Raw genomic sequence first — 17,290 nt, 5'->3', positions numbered from 1 at the left:
AAAAGTTTTATGAAATTTTTTTTTAAAGTTCTTTAGTTTTCAACTTTTTTTGAAACTGTGTTATAATGTTTTGCTAAATTTTATTATCTCATAGTCTGTAAGAATGTTTTTCATGTTCGTAGACTAATTCAAATAAATAAAATTTGGTTCACACACAAAGTTTTCGTTATGCGTTTGTTCAAATTATATTACGTTTCCGCCAAGCCCAAACTCCATGTTTACCAATTTTGATGGTCGTCCAAATATGTCGGGAGTAGAGTCAAAAGACGCCTTTTGACTGCTGTATCAATAAACCGAATGCGAAAATTTAAATTGTTTCTGTCGAGAGATATTTCGCATAAAAGAGTTGGCAAATATGGAGTTGGGGTTAAGTGGAAACAGTGGGCTTTAACGAAATTATAGAATGGTAAAAAATGGCACTGAAAACTGGCAACGCCACTTCATTAGGGGTCCTTTCCTGATTAGAGAAGATGTTTAAAAACGTTCAAATTTAAAAGCATTTTCTGATCGAAAATGTACCATAAATGTGATTATTCTTGAATAATCATTTATGATTCCTATTTCCAAACGCTTTTTATTCATATTTGATAAAAAAAAAAATAAATGTAAGGCGCGATAACCTCCGAAGAGATCTAAGGCCGAGCTTCTCTTCCAATTTGCGTCGTGCTCCTCTTGATTTTCCCTACAAATTGGCCGGACGGGACCTACATGTTTTATGCCGACTCCGAACGGCATCTGCAAGGCAGATGAGTTTTTACTGAGAGCTTTTCATGGCAGAAATACACCCGGAGCGCTTGCCAAACACTGCCGAGGGGCGACCCCGCTTAGAAAAATTTTCTTATAATTGAAAAACATTATTTCTAAAATTTTGATGTTGCTTTGCCCGGGAGTTGAACCCAGGGCATACGGTGTGATAGGCGGAGCACGCTACCATCACACCACGGTGGCCGCCATATTTGATATCATTGTAAAATTGAGCTATAATAGTTGTAGAGTAATATTTGACTGCTTTTCACAGTCATTTTCTGATCATATTCGTGTATGTATTTCAATCGTTTTGGTTGAGATTTTTGAATCATTTTTGAATGCCATTATAATGCATTTATTCTTCATATCTCATTCAAAATAGGATAATAGTTTTTTTCATCAGGGGAAGAAAGCATGCGAAAGTGAGCTATTCGAACCACAGCTAACTCGCAAACAAACTGGATCGATATACACCTGCGACTACAACATCCAACATCAGCATAATCGTCTGCATCTTAAAATACGGATACGATACGGAATGTTGAAGCCGTATCCAGGTATGTCAAGATAGTTTCACTTACCTGGGGTTCAGATAGGTCACATCCTTTATATTGTCCAATCATTATGTATTTTCTGGGAAGCTGAAGGGGGGAAATGATTGGGGAAATCTTCGTTTACGAGCAGCATTACATTATTTTTGTCTTGAAGAATATCTTTTGCATAAATAATAAAATTTTTATATATTTTTTCTTAGCGGAACGATACAAGGTGGCAGCATGGTGACATACCTACAAATATAAATGAAAATTCAATGTACTTTGTTTTTGTAAATTCGATGGACAAATGTCAAATCCGTACTGCGCCGGAACTTGATGTATCAAATAAGGTAAAAAAGTTGATAATCAGCTGTCCCATGCTGCCACCTTGTATCGTTCCGCCATGTTTCTTAGCTTCATGATTTAAAAAATATGTGTATGAGAAAAAAATAAGATTTTTAATGAAAAGTAAAATTTCAACAAGTATAAAATTCATTATTCAGTCAACAAATATATTCATAAAAGATTCAGAAAGCTGAATGAAAAATGATTATAAATTTTTGATCACCTAAAGTAAACACATTTGATTCAAATATGATTCCAAAATGTGATTGAAAAACTATGTTCAGTTTTTGATCATCAAAGGTAAGCATATTTGATTATTCTTTTTGTTGGTTTTTATGAAATATTAAAATTTAGTCATTAAAGGACTTCAAAAATCATTCCAAAAAGTGGTCGAAAAATGCTGTTTAGTTTTTCATCATCAAAAGTATTAAATAAAATGTAAGGCGCGATAACCTCCGAAGAGATCTAAGGCCGAGCTTCTCTTTCAATTTGCGTCGTGCTCCTCTTGATTTTCCCTACAAATTGGCCGGACGGGACCTACATGTTTTATGCCGACTCCGAACGGCATCTGCAAGGCAGATGAATTCTCACTGAGAGCTTTTCATGGCAGAAATACACCCGGAGCGCTTGCCAAACACTGCCGAGGGGCGGCCCCACTTAGAAAAATTTTCTTCTAATTGAAAAACCTTATTTCTAAAATTTTGATGTTGCTTTGCCTGGGGTGTGAACCCAGGGCATACTGTGTGGTAGGCGGAGCACGCTATCATCACACCACGGTGGCCGCCAAAATTATTCATATTTAATTATTTCTTTATTTTATTATTTAGTCAGAAAGAGTAATCAAATTGTATTGATATGTAGGGAAATTCAAAATTGAATCACCTAAATGCTGAGTGGATACTATTAAATGTTTTATATTGCAAATCATGCCACTATATTTCTAACTTCTTCAAGTCTTTTTTGCATACGATAATTTAATCATTACTTTGACAGTTTTATTAAAAATGATGAAAGTTTTACACAGAAGTGTAGCGACCGTAACAATGGAAGCTCCCATGTATACACCCTAAAATATATAAAATCCCCAGTTGGCAAATATATAGCTCTTTCAAGGTATTTATGGAACAATTTCAGGATCACTTCAGGATTATTTAAGGTATCATTTCGGAAAAAACTTCAAAACCATTTTGAGACTGTTTCGGTACAACTACGGGGCAATTGAAGCAATTTTTTGAGTACACTTTTTCGGAACCATTTCGAATCAATTTCAGGTCAGTTATAGGATCATAACATAATCCCAAAATTATCTTGAAATTGTTTCCAATTGCTCCCAAAATATTGATTCTCAACTGATCCTGTAACTGTCCCCAAATAGTTTAGAAATCAACCAAATGTTGTTCCGAAGTGATACCTAAAAATATTCCAAAGTATACCCGAAATGGTGCTTCAATGGCCCCAAAATTTTTACGGAAGTGATTCTGAAATTGCTCCCAACTGAATGATCCGGTGTATCTGATGCTTATGGCAATAAACCATAAGTTCATGTTTTATGGGAAACAATTACAAGTTCAGCTTTTATTGCAGTACGCACTTCTACGAATATGTTTATAAGTTTCGCTTATGAAATAAATATACTTTTTATCACCGCTCTTTCATTTAACAATGAACATTCTCTACTCAATGATAAATTATTATTTTATTTAAATATACAATAAACCTATTGGATTAGCCTTAAAGAACTTTCAAAAACAGATCCCTTTATCAAGTAGGAATTTTTAAGTTCTGAGCATTTCATTGGACTTCAAGTAATTTTAGTACATCTTTTTTTACACTTTTGATAGAATTTCGTGTATATTAAATATTGTATTCCAGAATTAGATCATAGCTCACCTTTTTCGTTTTTCAATTCCTAAATCAGCTTTCGAATCAATAGATTTTAATTAAAAGGAAAGAACTTTTTGATTAGCATTCAAGTTTCAACACTTTACACTACAATTATATTTTTATTTAAATTTTTGGCACTAATATTAAAATTCACATTTCGAATATTCGTTAAAAATTCATAAATTAAACTTGATTGTTAAATTCATATTTGGAATTTTTCATGCAACCTGTTTTGCTTCCGTCAAACCTTAACTTTATCGGCAAATCAAACCAAAACAATATTTTGATTCAAGCCAACACCGCACAATATCGAACGCACAACTTCTTTGTAGGCGTTTCAGAATACGTCTGCCCAGACAAGAAATATTCAATCGGCTATGGACCAACAAAGTTTTCTTATTTGTTTATTGCAAATTTTATACCAACAATTCACTTGTTTCTCCGTATTCTAAAAAAATGTGTCTAAACCAACCAAATATTAAATCGCAACTGAGCGAATCAAAGCAATCGCAAAACCTAAAAAGTGTTTGGAGCTACTCATTGGGGCTCTGTTGAGTATAGCGAACTGCGTGTGAGCATTGGCGTGTTGGCGGCAAAAATTTAGTATTGTTGTGCTTTTTTTTTTGTATTTGCCCTTAACATTGCATTTGCTGTATTCGCTTTGCCAATTGAAAGTTGTTGGTACTGAACTTATTGAAATGTTGATATGCCGGCATTATGGCAGAGAGATTGGCCGGCATTATATTGGCGCTCTTTAAGTTTTTACTCTCCTCATGAAAATGCCGGCAAGCTGCTGCTCCATTCAAATTTTGATGTGTTCCATTGTCACAAATACATATACGATTTTGTAAATATGTTGTACTATCTATGTGGTTGTAATGTTGATTAGCGATGGAATAGCTGTTGTGAATGTTGCTTCAACTTAATAAATGTTGTAGAACTTTATCTATTAGATATTTTAAACCTCGTTTCGTTTGATTTGGTTTTTTATACTCAGCGTGCTCTGCACGCAGAATATATTAACTTTGATTGGATAACGGTTGGTTGTACAGGTATAAAAGAATCGCGATAGATATAGACTTCAATATATAAAAATCATCAATCATCTGGCGGCCACCGTGGTGTGATGGTAGCGTGCTCCGCCTATCACACCGTATGCCCTGGGTTCAACTCCCGGGCAAAGCAACATCAAAATTTTAGAAATAAGATTTTTCAATTAGAAGAAAATTTTTCTAAGCGGGGTCGCCCCTCGGCAGTGTCTGGCAAGCGCTCCGATTGTATTTCTGCCATGAAAAGCTCTCAGTGAAAACTCATCTGCCTTGCAGATGCCGTTCGGAGTCGGCGTAAAACATGTAGGTCCCGTCCGGCCAATTTGTAGGGAAAAATCAAGAGGAGCACGACGCAAATTGGAAGAGAAGCTCGGCCTTAGATCTCTTCGGAGGTTATCGCGCCAGACCTTGAAGAAAAATTAACGGATCGTAATAAAATTGGGTACACAAATTTTCCCCATAGTAGGAAACCTTTCTAGAAAAAATGGACGAGATCGGTTGAAGACGACGCCCACTTTTAAATAAAACATTTTTGGAATGGTCGTAGACGAAAATATTAAGCTATATCTTAGCGAAAAAGAGCTTTGTATCAATAGAGCTTTACTTTCTAAATTGAATTATAACATTAAATTGAAAACACTAAAATTTTTGATAATGGGTGTGGCACTATATCAACATTCAAGTTGATATTTTAAAAAAATCTTTTATTTTCGGTTTGAAATATAAAAATTTATTTTTGTTTATTTTTGAGTTTAAATATTTTCCAACTAATTAGAATTTTCTTTTTTTTGAAGTTATTCAAAAATTTTAAGTTAACACGAAAACTCAATAATAATTATTTTTAAAAATTAAAGTAAAGAATACAAAGTAGTTAACACTTTATTTACTCCCTCTCCAAGAAAATTTGAAACAAACAAATTATTAATTAATATTAAATGTAACTTTTTTTTGTTTTTTGTTGTTTAATGTATTTGTATTTAAATTAGTGTTAATAAGTATGTTTGCTGGTTTAAGTAAATCAATTGAAATATTTTTAATAGTATTTTTGTACTGAATTGTAAATGTTTTATGTTTCTTAGAGATAACTTTAAAAGGTCCTTCATAAGGTGATTCTAAATTAGATTTACGAAGAACTTTAACAAAAACATACTCACAATTTTCTAATTGTTTAGGAACGAAAAATTTTCTTTGTTATGATGAAAAACTTTAGAACGAACAAGCGAAAAATATTCTCTTATTTTATGAAGAGCGTTATTAGAAAAATCATGTTCTTTATTACTATTTGAAATAATTAATTCACCAGGTATTCTAAGTGTTTGGCCATAAACAAGTTCAGCAGATGAACATTTTAAATCTTCTTTAATAGAAGTTCGTAAACCAAGTAGAATGAATGGTAAAATGTCAGACCAATGAATCGAGTAGAGTTGCTGCTTTTAAAGTTCGATGAAATCTCTCTATCATGCCATTTGCTTGGGGATGGTAAGGAGATGTATGAATTTTATGAGAACCTAAAAGTTTAGTTAATTCTGTAAAAAATTTTGAGGTGAATTGTGGACCTTGATCTACTGTAATATTTAATGGTATACCAAATCGTGGTATATAATTTTGAATAAAAGTTTTTACTATAGTATTTGTTGAAATATCTTTAAGCGGATAAGCTTCAGGCCAACGTGAAAATCTGTCAATAATTGTTAAAATATAACAATTTCCATTTGAAACTGGAAGAGGTCCAACAATATCCATATGAATATGTTCAAAACGGCCTGATGGTATTTGAATTTTTTGGATAGGAGATTTAGTATGTCTTGAAATTTTGGATTTTTGACAATTGATTCAAGATGAAGTCCAATCGTTAATCTCTTTACGCATGTTAGGCCAATAATATTTATTTTGAATTAATTTTCTAGTTGTTCTTATACTTGGATGAGATAATGAGTGAATTTTGTCAAATATAATTCTTCTCATAAAATGTGGAACATAAGGTCGAAAAGGTTGTAGAGAAACATCACACCATATGTTTAAATTAATAACTGGAATATGAATTTCTTTTAAATTATTTTTAGAATTTGGATCAGAAATGGTTTTTTGTAAAAATGTATCAGTTTGCTGTTCTTTATATAAAAAAAAAAAAAAAAATTTTTTTTGCATTTATTTCTGGAATACGGGAAAGTGTGTCGGCAACTATGTTGTCTTTTCCATGTATATATTGAATATCATTTTTAAATTGAGAAATATATTCAAGATGACGTAGTTGACGAGGAGATCTATATACTTTAGAATTTAGAACATGAATTAAAGGTTTATGATCAGTATAAATTGTAAAAGTTCTACCTTCAAGAAAATGTTTAAAATGTTTAATTGAATTATAAATTGCCAAAAGTTCACGATCAAATGTTGAATATTTAGTTTCTGTTGTAGTTAATTTTCTTGAAAAATAAGCTAAGGGTTCTAGTAATTTATTGCTAGTTTGTTGAAGAACTGCTCCAATAGCAACATTTGATGCATCTACTGCTAATGATAAAGTACCAATTTTTTCGAAATGTGTAAGTAAAGTATTTTTAGCAAAAAGTTTTTTAACATTTTCGAAAGCTGCTGTGCTTTCATTTGTCCAATTTAATTGTTTGAGTTTGTTTTTAATTGCATGTGTTAACATTTCATGCAGAGGACTAAGTTCTGTTGCTAACATTTTAATATATCTGTGATAGTAATTTATCATACCTAAAAATTTTTGTAATTTATTTATAGAAATTAGTTTTTCAAAATTTTTTATGATTTCAATTCTATCTAAAGATGGTTTAATACCTTCGCCTGAAATTTCGTAACTTAAAAAATTTAATTTATTTACACCGAGAGTACATTTTGAAGGTTTGATATTTAAATTATATTCTTCAAGTCTTTTGAAAACTGATTTTAAATGATTTATATGTTGATCTTCATTATCACTGGCAATAAGAATGTCACCAATGTATGTAAATACAAAATCGAAATTAGAAAATACTTCATTAATAAAGCGTTGGAAAGTTTGAGCACTGTTTCGTAAACCGAAAGGCATTCTTACGAATTCAAACATTCCAAAAGGGGTAGTTATTGCAGTTTTATGAATGTCTTCTTCTGCCATTGGAATTTGGTGGTAAGCACGCACAAGATCAATTTTGGAAAAAAATTGTTTGTTTTTTAAATCAATTGTTAAATCGTGAATATGTGGTAAAGGATACCGATCTGGTGTAGTAATAAAATTAAGTCTTCGATAGTCTCCGCAAGGTCTCCAATCATTTGGTTCTTTTTTAGGAACGAGATGAAGCGGAGAAGCAATAGGAGAATTTGAGGGTCTGCATATACCCGTTTTAACTAAAAATTCAAATTCAGCTTTAGCAATTTTAAGTTTGATTGGATCAAGATGTCTGGGTTTCGAAAATGGTAAAATACCTTTTGTTTCTATCCTGTGAACCGTATGGTGTTTAACTTTTTTAGTATAATCTGGTTCACAGGTAATAGAAGGAAATTCATTAAGTAATTTTGAAAACTTATTTTCGACAATAGGAATTTTGAGTGCGAAAATATCAGAAAATCTCGAAGATCCAGCAACTTTAATTTTTGTAGTAGAATCCATTATTTCTTTATTTTTAATATTGACAATAATTCCGAATTTTTCTAAAAAGTTTGCTCCTAAAATTGGTGTATCAATGTTCGCAATAATGAATGGAAATTCAAAATCTCTTCTTAAACCTAAATCAATTTTAAGTAGTTTTGTACCGAAAGTTTCAATTGAAGGACTGTTTGCTGCGGTCAAAGTAAGATCCGAATTTCTTTTATAAATTTTAAATTTAGAAAAAGGAATAACTGATACAACTGCGCCGGTATCGATAAGAAAATTAAGTTTATTGAATTTATCAAATATGAATAGGCGACGAGTAGGTTTAATAATAGTTCCATTATCCGTCACCGTCATAATGGATCGTTTCAGTTTAAATTTTGTTCGCAATTTGAATTATGATTTTGATTCAAATTGCATGGGGGTATACATATAAGAGCGTTATTCTTAAATTTTTTGTGATACCAACAAATAGTTGTTTGTGAATTAAATTTGAATTCTTAATAATTCAGATGGTGAACGATCACCAAGTTCAGTTTTTGAAAATAATTGTTCTAACCGTTTTTCTTCGCTAAGAGAAAATCTTTCACATACAATTTTTTTGATTTTATCATATTTATTGAAAAGAGGAGCAGGATTAATAACGTCAAAAATTTTAGAAATCGTATCTCGTTGAAGGGTAACTAGAACATTTTGAAATTTTAAATTATCATCAGTGATATTATTAATTTCAAATTGTCCTTCAGTAAGTAAAAACCAGGCATCAGGACAATCTTGCCAAAATTGTGGTAATTTAATAGATTTGGTAGAAGGAAAATTTGTAAAGTTATCTTGTGTTGAAGTATCTTGTGTTATATTAGAGTTGTTGTTTTGTGTTGTATTAATGTTAGAATTTTGAGTTGTATTGTGAGTCATTGTATTATTTGAATAGTTGTTGTTTTGATTTTCCAAATTTGTAAACTTACGGGTTCGTATTTGTGAAAAAAAAAAAAAATTAATGAAAAATTTGAAAATTAGAAAATATTTAAGATTTTTTTTTTTTGGAAAGGGAGTTAACAATTTTAATAAAATATTTAATTTTATATAAAAAAATAAGTAAATTTAAATAATTTATATTAAAATTGTTAAAATATAAAAATAATCTTAAAATAAATTTGAAAGTTTAAAAGGTTTAAAATTTTAATTTAAATTATAATTGGAAAATTTTTAATATGATATTAAAATAAAAATTATACTTACATAAAATTAAATTAAATTAAATAAAAAAATATTAAAATTAATAAGTAGTTGATTGATGATTGTAAGCGAATCAATTGCGTTTTTTTTTTGACGTGATGACAATTAAATACATCGTTGTTGCTCTTTATGCAATGGTTTTGTTATGCAATGGTTTTGTTATGCAATGGCTTTGTAATTAGTGAGGAGGGCGTTAAAGGTTACGAATGATTCCAACAAATGGTATACAAAATGACGATGTTTCGTTGAATATTAAAGACAGTAAATGATGTGCGTAAGTCAACTTCAAACATTTTCGCATATTCTTTCACTTCTTCAATGCCAAGAGTATATGTTGATTTAAATATCAGATAGGAAGTGAAAATATTTTGTCAATGGGTCAGCAGTTCTTTAAAATTACTTTAAGCTTCTTAGTTTTGTTATTAATAAACACGATTTTCGTTTAGGTACACAATTTTTTGGTATCTTTTATTAAAATTAAGCGGCAGTTTAATTTAAATTCATTGATTTTTGCATTGAATAATTCTTGTAAATATTAAATCTGTTTTATTTTATTTTCTAGTATATTAATTTAATATTTGTTTGTTAGAGCTTTTTGTCATAGCACTGATGTATTGTGATGATGGTGTTGTTACTTGACCCATCAAACGTAATATATATGTATATCCAATTAAGTTATTTCTTCAGAAGTTGGTTCAGGTAACTAAAACAAATTTTCTTTGATTGCACGTCACTTAGTTGCACTTTTATTTGCGGTATTTTATTGGTTAGTTTTGCGATACGTAAAGCCTTACATTTAGTAATTGTTTCAAATAAAGATATAGGTCCGTTGGTAGGATCGCCAGTATATCAACATTCAAGTTGATATTTTAAAAAAACCTTTTATTTTCGGTTTGAAATATAAAAATTTATTTTTGTTTATTTTTGAGTTTAAATATTTTCCAACTAATTAGAATTTTCTTTTTTTTGAAGTTATTCAAAAATTTTAAGTTAACACGAAAACTCAATAATTATTTTTAAAAATTAAAGTAAAGAATACAAAGTAGTTAACACTATAGGCACCGCCCCGTTATTGAGTAAGCAATTTTCAAAGTTTCGGGAGCCATAGCTCTAAGACAAATTAACGGATCGTAACAAAATTGGGTCCTTATAGCAGGATATATTTCTAGTAAAAATTGGTTAAGGATCACGCCCACTTTTATATGAATGACTTTAAAAAGGGTCGTAGACAAAAATAATAAGTTAAATCTCAGCGAAAAATAGTTTTGTACCAATCGTATTTTGTGTCATTATAACAAGAAATGGGAAAGAATTTAAATCTTGAAAAATGGGTGTGGCACTGCCCCTTTCTTACAATGCATTTCCCAACATTTCTGGAGCCATAAATCGACGAAAAATTTGGTTCACATGTTGCCTTTTAACAGGAAATATTTTCAGTAAAAATGGACTAAATCGGTTAAATTGCCTTCTTTTATATAAAATATTTTGTAAAAGTGCGTAGATGCAGGTAATAAGCTATTTCTAGTAAAAGTTGGAAAATTTCGTTAATAACCCTGCCCTTTTTATACTTTTTTTTTGTATATACTTACTTGTTAACAGTGAGCAAATCCCCATATCTGAAGGAAAACTGCCTATTTACCCGCTCAAAATCATTGGTTTTAGCCTCTGTATCCTTTTTTCTTCTTTTAAACGTAAATTAGTTCAGAATAGAACCATATGTATATGTATTATTGCGCAGCCTTGTAACATTATTAAGCACACAAAACAATCAACAACAGCATTCCAAGTGTACAGCTGGGTATGTAGTGTTCGGTTTCACCCGAACTTAGAATTCCTTACTTGTTTATTTTAATTTTAATTTTACTTCATTTTATTTTATTTTTATTTTAATATTTTTTTTTTTATTTTTTTTTGCTTCATTTCGTTTTATTTGATTTTATATTACTTTATTTTATTTTTTTTAATTTCATTTGATCTATTTTTATTTTATTTTATTTTATTTTGGTTTGGTTATTTTAGTTTACTTTATTATACTTAATTTTAATTAATTTTATTTGATTTTTAATTTATTTTTATTTTATTTTTCTTTATTTTATTTTATTTTGTTTTATTTTATTTTATTTTGTTTTGTATAATTATACTCTGCTTTGCAGAGCTCACAGAGTATATTAACTTTGTTCACATAACGGTAATCAATAACGGCATAAACTAATCGAGATAGATATAGACTATTATATATCAAAATGAGCTGGGCGAAAAAAGAAACTCATTTAGCCATGTCCGCCCGTCCTTAAACACGATAACTTGAGTAAATTTTGAAGCATCTTGATGACATTTGGTACGTAGGTTCCTGGGTGCTCATCTCAGATCGCCATTTGAAATAAACGAAATCGGACTACAACCACGCCCACTTTTTCGATATCGAAAATTTCGAAAAACGGAAAAAGTGCGATAATTCATTACCAAAGACGGATAAAGCGATGGAACTTGGTAGATGCGTTGACCTTATGAAGCAAAATAAAAAATTAGTAAAATTTTGTACAATGGGAGCGGCACCGCCCACTTTTAAAATAAGGTAATTTAAAAGATTGCAAGCTGTAATTTGGCAGTCGTTGAAGATATCATGATGACATTTGGCAGGCACTTTACTCCTATTACTATATGTGTACTAAATAAAAATAAATAATATCGGATGACGAACACGCCCACTTTTAAAAAAAAAATTTTTTTAAAGTCAAATTTTAACAAAAAATTTAATATATTTAGAGTATATAAGTAAATTATGTCAACATTCAACTCCAGTAATGATATGGTGCAACAAAATACAAAAATAAAAGAAAATTTCAAAATGGGCGTGGCTCCGTCTTTTTTCATTTAATTCGTCTAGAATACTTTTAATGCCATAAGTCGAACAAAAATTTACCAATCCTTGTGGTAGGGGCATAGATTCTATGACGATAACTCTTTTCTGTAAAAATGGGCGAAATCGGATGAAGCCACGCCCAGTTTTTATACACAGTCGACCGTCTGTCCTTCCGCTCGGCCGTTTACACGATAACTTGAGCAAAAATCGATATATCTTTACTAAACTTAGTTCACGTACTTATCTGAACTCACTTTATCTTGGTATAAAATATGGCCGAAATGCGACTATGACCACGCCCAGTTTTCCGATATCGAAAATTACGAAAAATTAAAAAAAAATGCCATAATTCTATACTAAATATGAAAAAAGAGATGAAATATGGTAATTGGATTGGTTTATTGACGCAAAATATAACTTTAGAAAAAACTTTGTAAAATGGGTGTGACACCGACCATATTAAGTAAAATAAAATGAAAAAGTTCTGCAGGGCGAAATCAAAAGCCCTTGGAATCTTGGCAGGAATACTGTTCGTGGTATTACGTATATAAATAAATTAGCGGTACCCGACAGATGATGTTCGGGGTCACCCTGGTCCACATTTTGGTCAATATCTCGAAAACGTCTTCAAATTTACAAGTAAGGTCACTCCCTTTTAAAACCCTCATTAATACCTTTAATTTGATACCCACATCGTACAAACACATTATAGAGTCACCCCTGCACTATGGAAAATAAAGACCTGTTTCTGATTAAAAATCAAAAACTTTTTTATTTCTCAATATTATGTTCTAAAATTTTGCACATATATATAAAATAGGGTATATGGCTTCAAATGGAATGTAATTTAGTATGCCTTAATTTAAAATCATACCTTAAAATGTAAAAGAAATTCAAAATTATTTAAAATATCCAATATTAATTTTTTAACAATGAATACTATTATTTTATGCCTACAATAACCAAATATCAAATAGTACATCAAAATACAAGTCAATTTAAATAATAAAAACATAAAAGAATGGTGATTGAAATTGAACACAGATTAATTAATTAAATTGTAATGTTTACTATTGTTATTGTACATATACATATATTTATTATGTTATTTATACCTGATGTACTTCGTGATCGAAAATTAATTCATTCACTTTGAAAAGATCTAAGGTGTCTTCATCAAATTCCTTCACGTTTTTAGTATAGAGTTTTCTAATACTGGTTATGTAAGGATCTGAATTATAAAGAAGAGTATGAAACACGTCCTCGTTTGTAGCGGATTTTGATCATTTTCTAGCATGATGTAAACGAAACTTTTTATAATCCTTATAACGGGATTCTTGTACATCTTCCGAAAGTTGACCAATAGGAAGTACTGCAAAATGCTTTATAACACTTTCTCCATGAATAAAAATTTTGTGATCTGAAGATGGCATGTAGTGTTATTCATAATTGCTCACATACATCCTGGCAGTCTCCACAGCATTACTGCCAAATTTTTCAGCATTGTGAAAAATTCTTCTGGAAGTATTACCGTCATTAGTATTACCACCTACTTGCCTTGGTTTGTCAATGATCAATCCTAGCTCTTCACGGAAACGCCTTTGTTCCAGGGTTTTCTTCTCTTGCTTTAGTCGTTTCTTTTCTTCGCTTGTGGCTCTCCATGTTTGGAAAGACAGATTATAGGAAATATGTAAAATCATTTCCGTACAACGAATCCAGGCGTGTAAAGTAGACAGCCCATATTAATAAGAATCTTCATTTTCAGGCCTAGCAGTTACTTTAGTCAAATCGTTCATTTGTCCCGTAGTACAAATATTGTGTTTTCGTTAAATCCAAGTCAATAAATACGTTCAACGCTTCTTCATTCGTAAACATTTTTATCTACCTTGCGTCTTCTATGAGACTCAATAATAAGGTCTTATTTTCACTGTCAGCAAACCTTATTGCTTCCACATGTTTAGCTTCTGTTCCTCCCTATCGAACGTAACCCTTGAAGATATGCATTATAGACGTATTCAAATCCATATTAATTAAGTAGCATTGTATTTTTTCTTCTTTTACTGGACAATCTGGATAAGATACGCACGGTTTCCCATGTTTTCCAAAAGAAGTAGATGGTGTGGAGTCGGTTGTAACGTCTTCATATTTCGGTAAAGTTACTGAATATTTTGATTCTAACCAATTACTGTTTTTCATAAAAAATGTATCTTTTTTCCGTGAAGATTCTGCCCATCGTTTATTAAAATTATGAATAATATGTCTTTGAAAATCACTGAGGATGAAACATAAGTTGTCTTCAGATACATAATAATTTTCTTTTAAAACTGTTGATAATGCCTCCAATGATTTTCCTCCTTCAATATACGAAAGTATTATTTCACGTTTAAAACACTTGAGAGTAGACATTTTGAAGGGACAACAAACACGCAGTTATTTGTATTCGTAACAATTACACTTCTGTTAATAAACAAATATTATGTTCTGTTTGTATACTAATATTAAATGTGAGGGTAGTGCGTTGAAACAAAGAGTATTTTGGAAATTCCGTTATAATCGCTTTTAACCTCGTTAGTTTCCTACCTAAGGTGTACATTCATAAGTGCTCCGTCAACAAAGTTTCGGATTGTAGGTATATTATGCAAAACTGCACTTAATGCTTTGCTTTTTTATTGTTTAAAATGGGATTCAACGCTCAATGTCACAGGGGAGAACTGGAATTTTTATTGATAAAAAATAGGTATTTTACATAGTAATAATATATTTCCGCCCACTAAAATTGAAAAATTTAGGTAAAGCTGCATTTAGTGTTTGTGTTATGATGTTTGAAAACTGTGATTTTTATGGAGAAGAAAGAAGAATCATTCAGCGCTGTTCTCTGGTGTGCAACTTGTTTATTAATATTTTCAAACGCAACATTAGTGCAAAAGAGATAAACTTCCTAATATCAATGAAAAATTACAAAACTTACCGCAAACTATTGATGTACAGTAACACTTAAAACCCTAATAGATAGCGAGCGGTTTGCCGTTTTCTGAATTTTATCACATTTTTAACAGTTACTCCGAAAATCTCAATTTTCCGCAGCTTTTTTATACTCAGTTGAGCAGAGCTCACAGAGTATATTAAGTTTGATTGGATAACGGTTGGTTGTACATATATAAAGGAATCGAGATAGATATAGACTTCCATATATCAAAATAATCAGGATCGAAAAAAAATTTGATTGAGCCATGTCCGCCCGTCCGTCCGTCCGTCCGTTAACACGATAGCTTGAGTAAATTGTGTGAACGATATCGGACTATAACCACGCCCACTTTTTCGATATCGAACCGAAAAAGTGCGATAATTCATTACCAAAGACAGATAAAGCGACGAAACTTGGTAGATGAGTTGAATTTATGACGCAGAATAGAAAATTAGTAAAATTTTGGACAATGGGCGTGGCACCGCCCACTTTTAAAAGAAGGTAATTTAAAATTTTGCAAGCTGTAATTTGGCAGTCGTTAAAGATATCATGATGAAATTTGGCAGGGACGTTACCCCTATTACTATATGTACGCCTAATAAAAATTAGCAAAATCGGAGAAGGACCACGCCCACTTTTACAAAAAAATTTTTTTAAAGTAAAATTTTAACAAAAAATTTAATATCTTTACAGTATATAAGTAAATTATGTCAACATTCAACTCCAGTAATGATATGGTGCAACCAAATACAAAAATAAAAGAAAATTTCAAAATGGCCGTGGCTCCGCCCTTTTTCATTTAATTTGTCTAGGATACTTTTAACGCCATAAGTCGAACAAAAATTAACCAATCCTTTTGAAATTTGGTAGGGGCATAGATTTTATGATGTTAACTGTTTTTTGTGAAAACAGGCGAAATCGGTTGATGCCACGCCCAGTTTTTATACACAGTCGTTCGTCTGTCCTTCCGCATGGCCGTTAACACGATAACTTGAGCAAAAATCGACATATCTTTAATGAACTTAGTTCACGTACTTACTTGAACTCACTTTAACTTGGTATGAAAAATGAACGAAATCCGACAATGACCACGCCCACTTTTTCGATATCGAAAATTACGAAAAATGAAAAAAATGCCATAATTCTATACCAAATACGAAAAAAGGGATGAAACATGGTGAGGTAATTGGATTGGTTTATTGACGCTTCTGCAGGGCGAAATAAAAAACCCTTAAAATCTTGGCAGGTATTATATATATAAATAAATTAGCGGTATCCAACAGATGATGTTCTGGGTCACCCTGGTCCACATTTTGGTCGATATCTGGAAAACGCCTTCACATATACAACTACCACCACTCCCTTTTAAAACTCTCATTAATACCTTTAATTTGATACCCATATCGTACAAACACATTCTAGGGTCACCCCTGGTCCACCTTTATGGCGATATCCCGAAACGGCGTCCACCTATGGAACTAAGGATTACTCCCTTTTAAAATACTCATTAACACATTTCTTTTGATACCCATATTGTACAAACAAATTCTAGGGTCACCCCTGGTCCACCTTTATGGCGATATCTCGAAACGGCGTCCACCTATGGAACTAAGGATTACTCGCTTTTAAAATACTCATTAGCACCTTTTATTTGATACCCATATCGTACAAACGCATTCTAGAGTCACCCCTGGTCCACCTTTATGGCGATATCTCGAAAAGGCGACCACCTATACAACAACCACCACTCCCTTTTAAAACCCTCATTAATACCTTTAATTTGATACCCATATCGTACAAACACATTCTAGAGTCACCCCTGCTCCACCTTTATGGCGATATTTTGAAACGGCGTCCACCTATAGAACTAAGGCCCACTCCCTTTTAAAATACTCATTAACACCATTCGTTTGATGCTCATATTGTACAAACAAATTCTAGGGTCACCCCTGGTCCACCTTTGTGGCGATATCTCGAAACGGCGTCCACCTATGGAACTAAGGATTACTCCCTTTTAAAATACTCATTAACACCTTTCTTTTGATACCCATATGGTACAAACAAATTCTAGGG

The 17,290-nt window shown here is 31.4% G+C and overlaps 1 protein-coding gene across 11 annotated transcripts in view; it reads right to left on the bottom strand.

Moving 5' to 3' along the window:
* Positions 1-3,990, bottom strand: part of rgn (regeneration) — a 399,549-nt gene extending 395,559 nt beyond the window's left edge. For all 11 annotated transcript variants that reach the window (XM_067789675.1, XM_067789678.1, XM_067789671.1 and 8 more), the window contains exon 1: positions 3,519-3,990. The gene's annotated coding sequence lies outside the window, so the exon portion shown is untranslated. The remainder of the gene's footprint in view (positions 1-3,518) is intronic.
* Positions 3,991-17,290: the final 13,300 nt, after the last annotated feature.

The sequence above is a fragment of the Eurosta solidaginis genome, chromosome 5 (assembly GCF_040869045.1).
Source record: "Eurosta solidaginis isolate ZX-2024a chromosome 5, ASM4086904v1, whole genome shotgun sequence".
In the NCBI taxonomy this organism is placed as follows: Eukaryota; Metazoa; Arthropoda; class Insecta; order Diptera; family Tephritidae; genus Eurosta; species Eurosta solidaginis.
The sequence above is the reverse complement of the archived record's forward strand: the minus strand, read 5'-3'. Positions and strand labels throughout refer to the sequence as shown.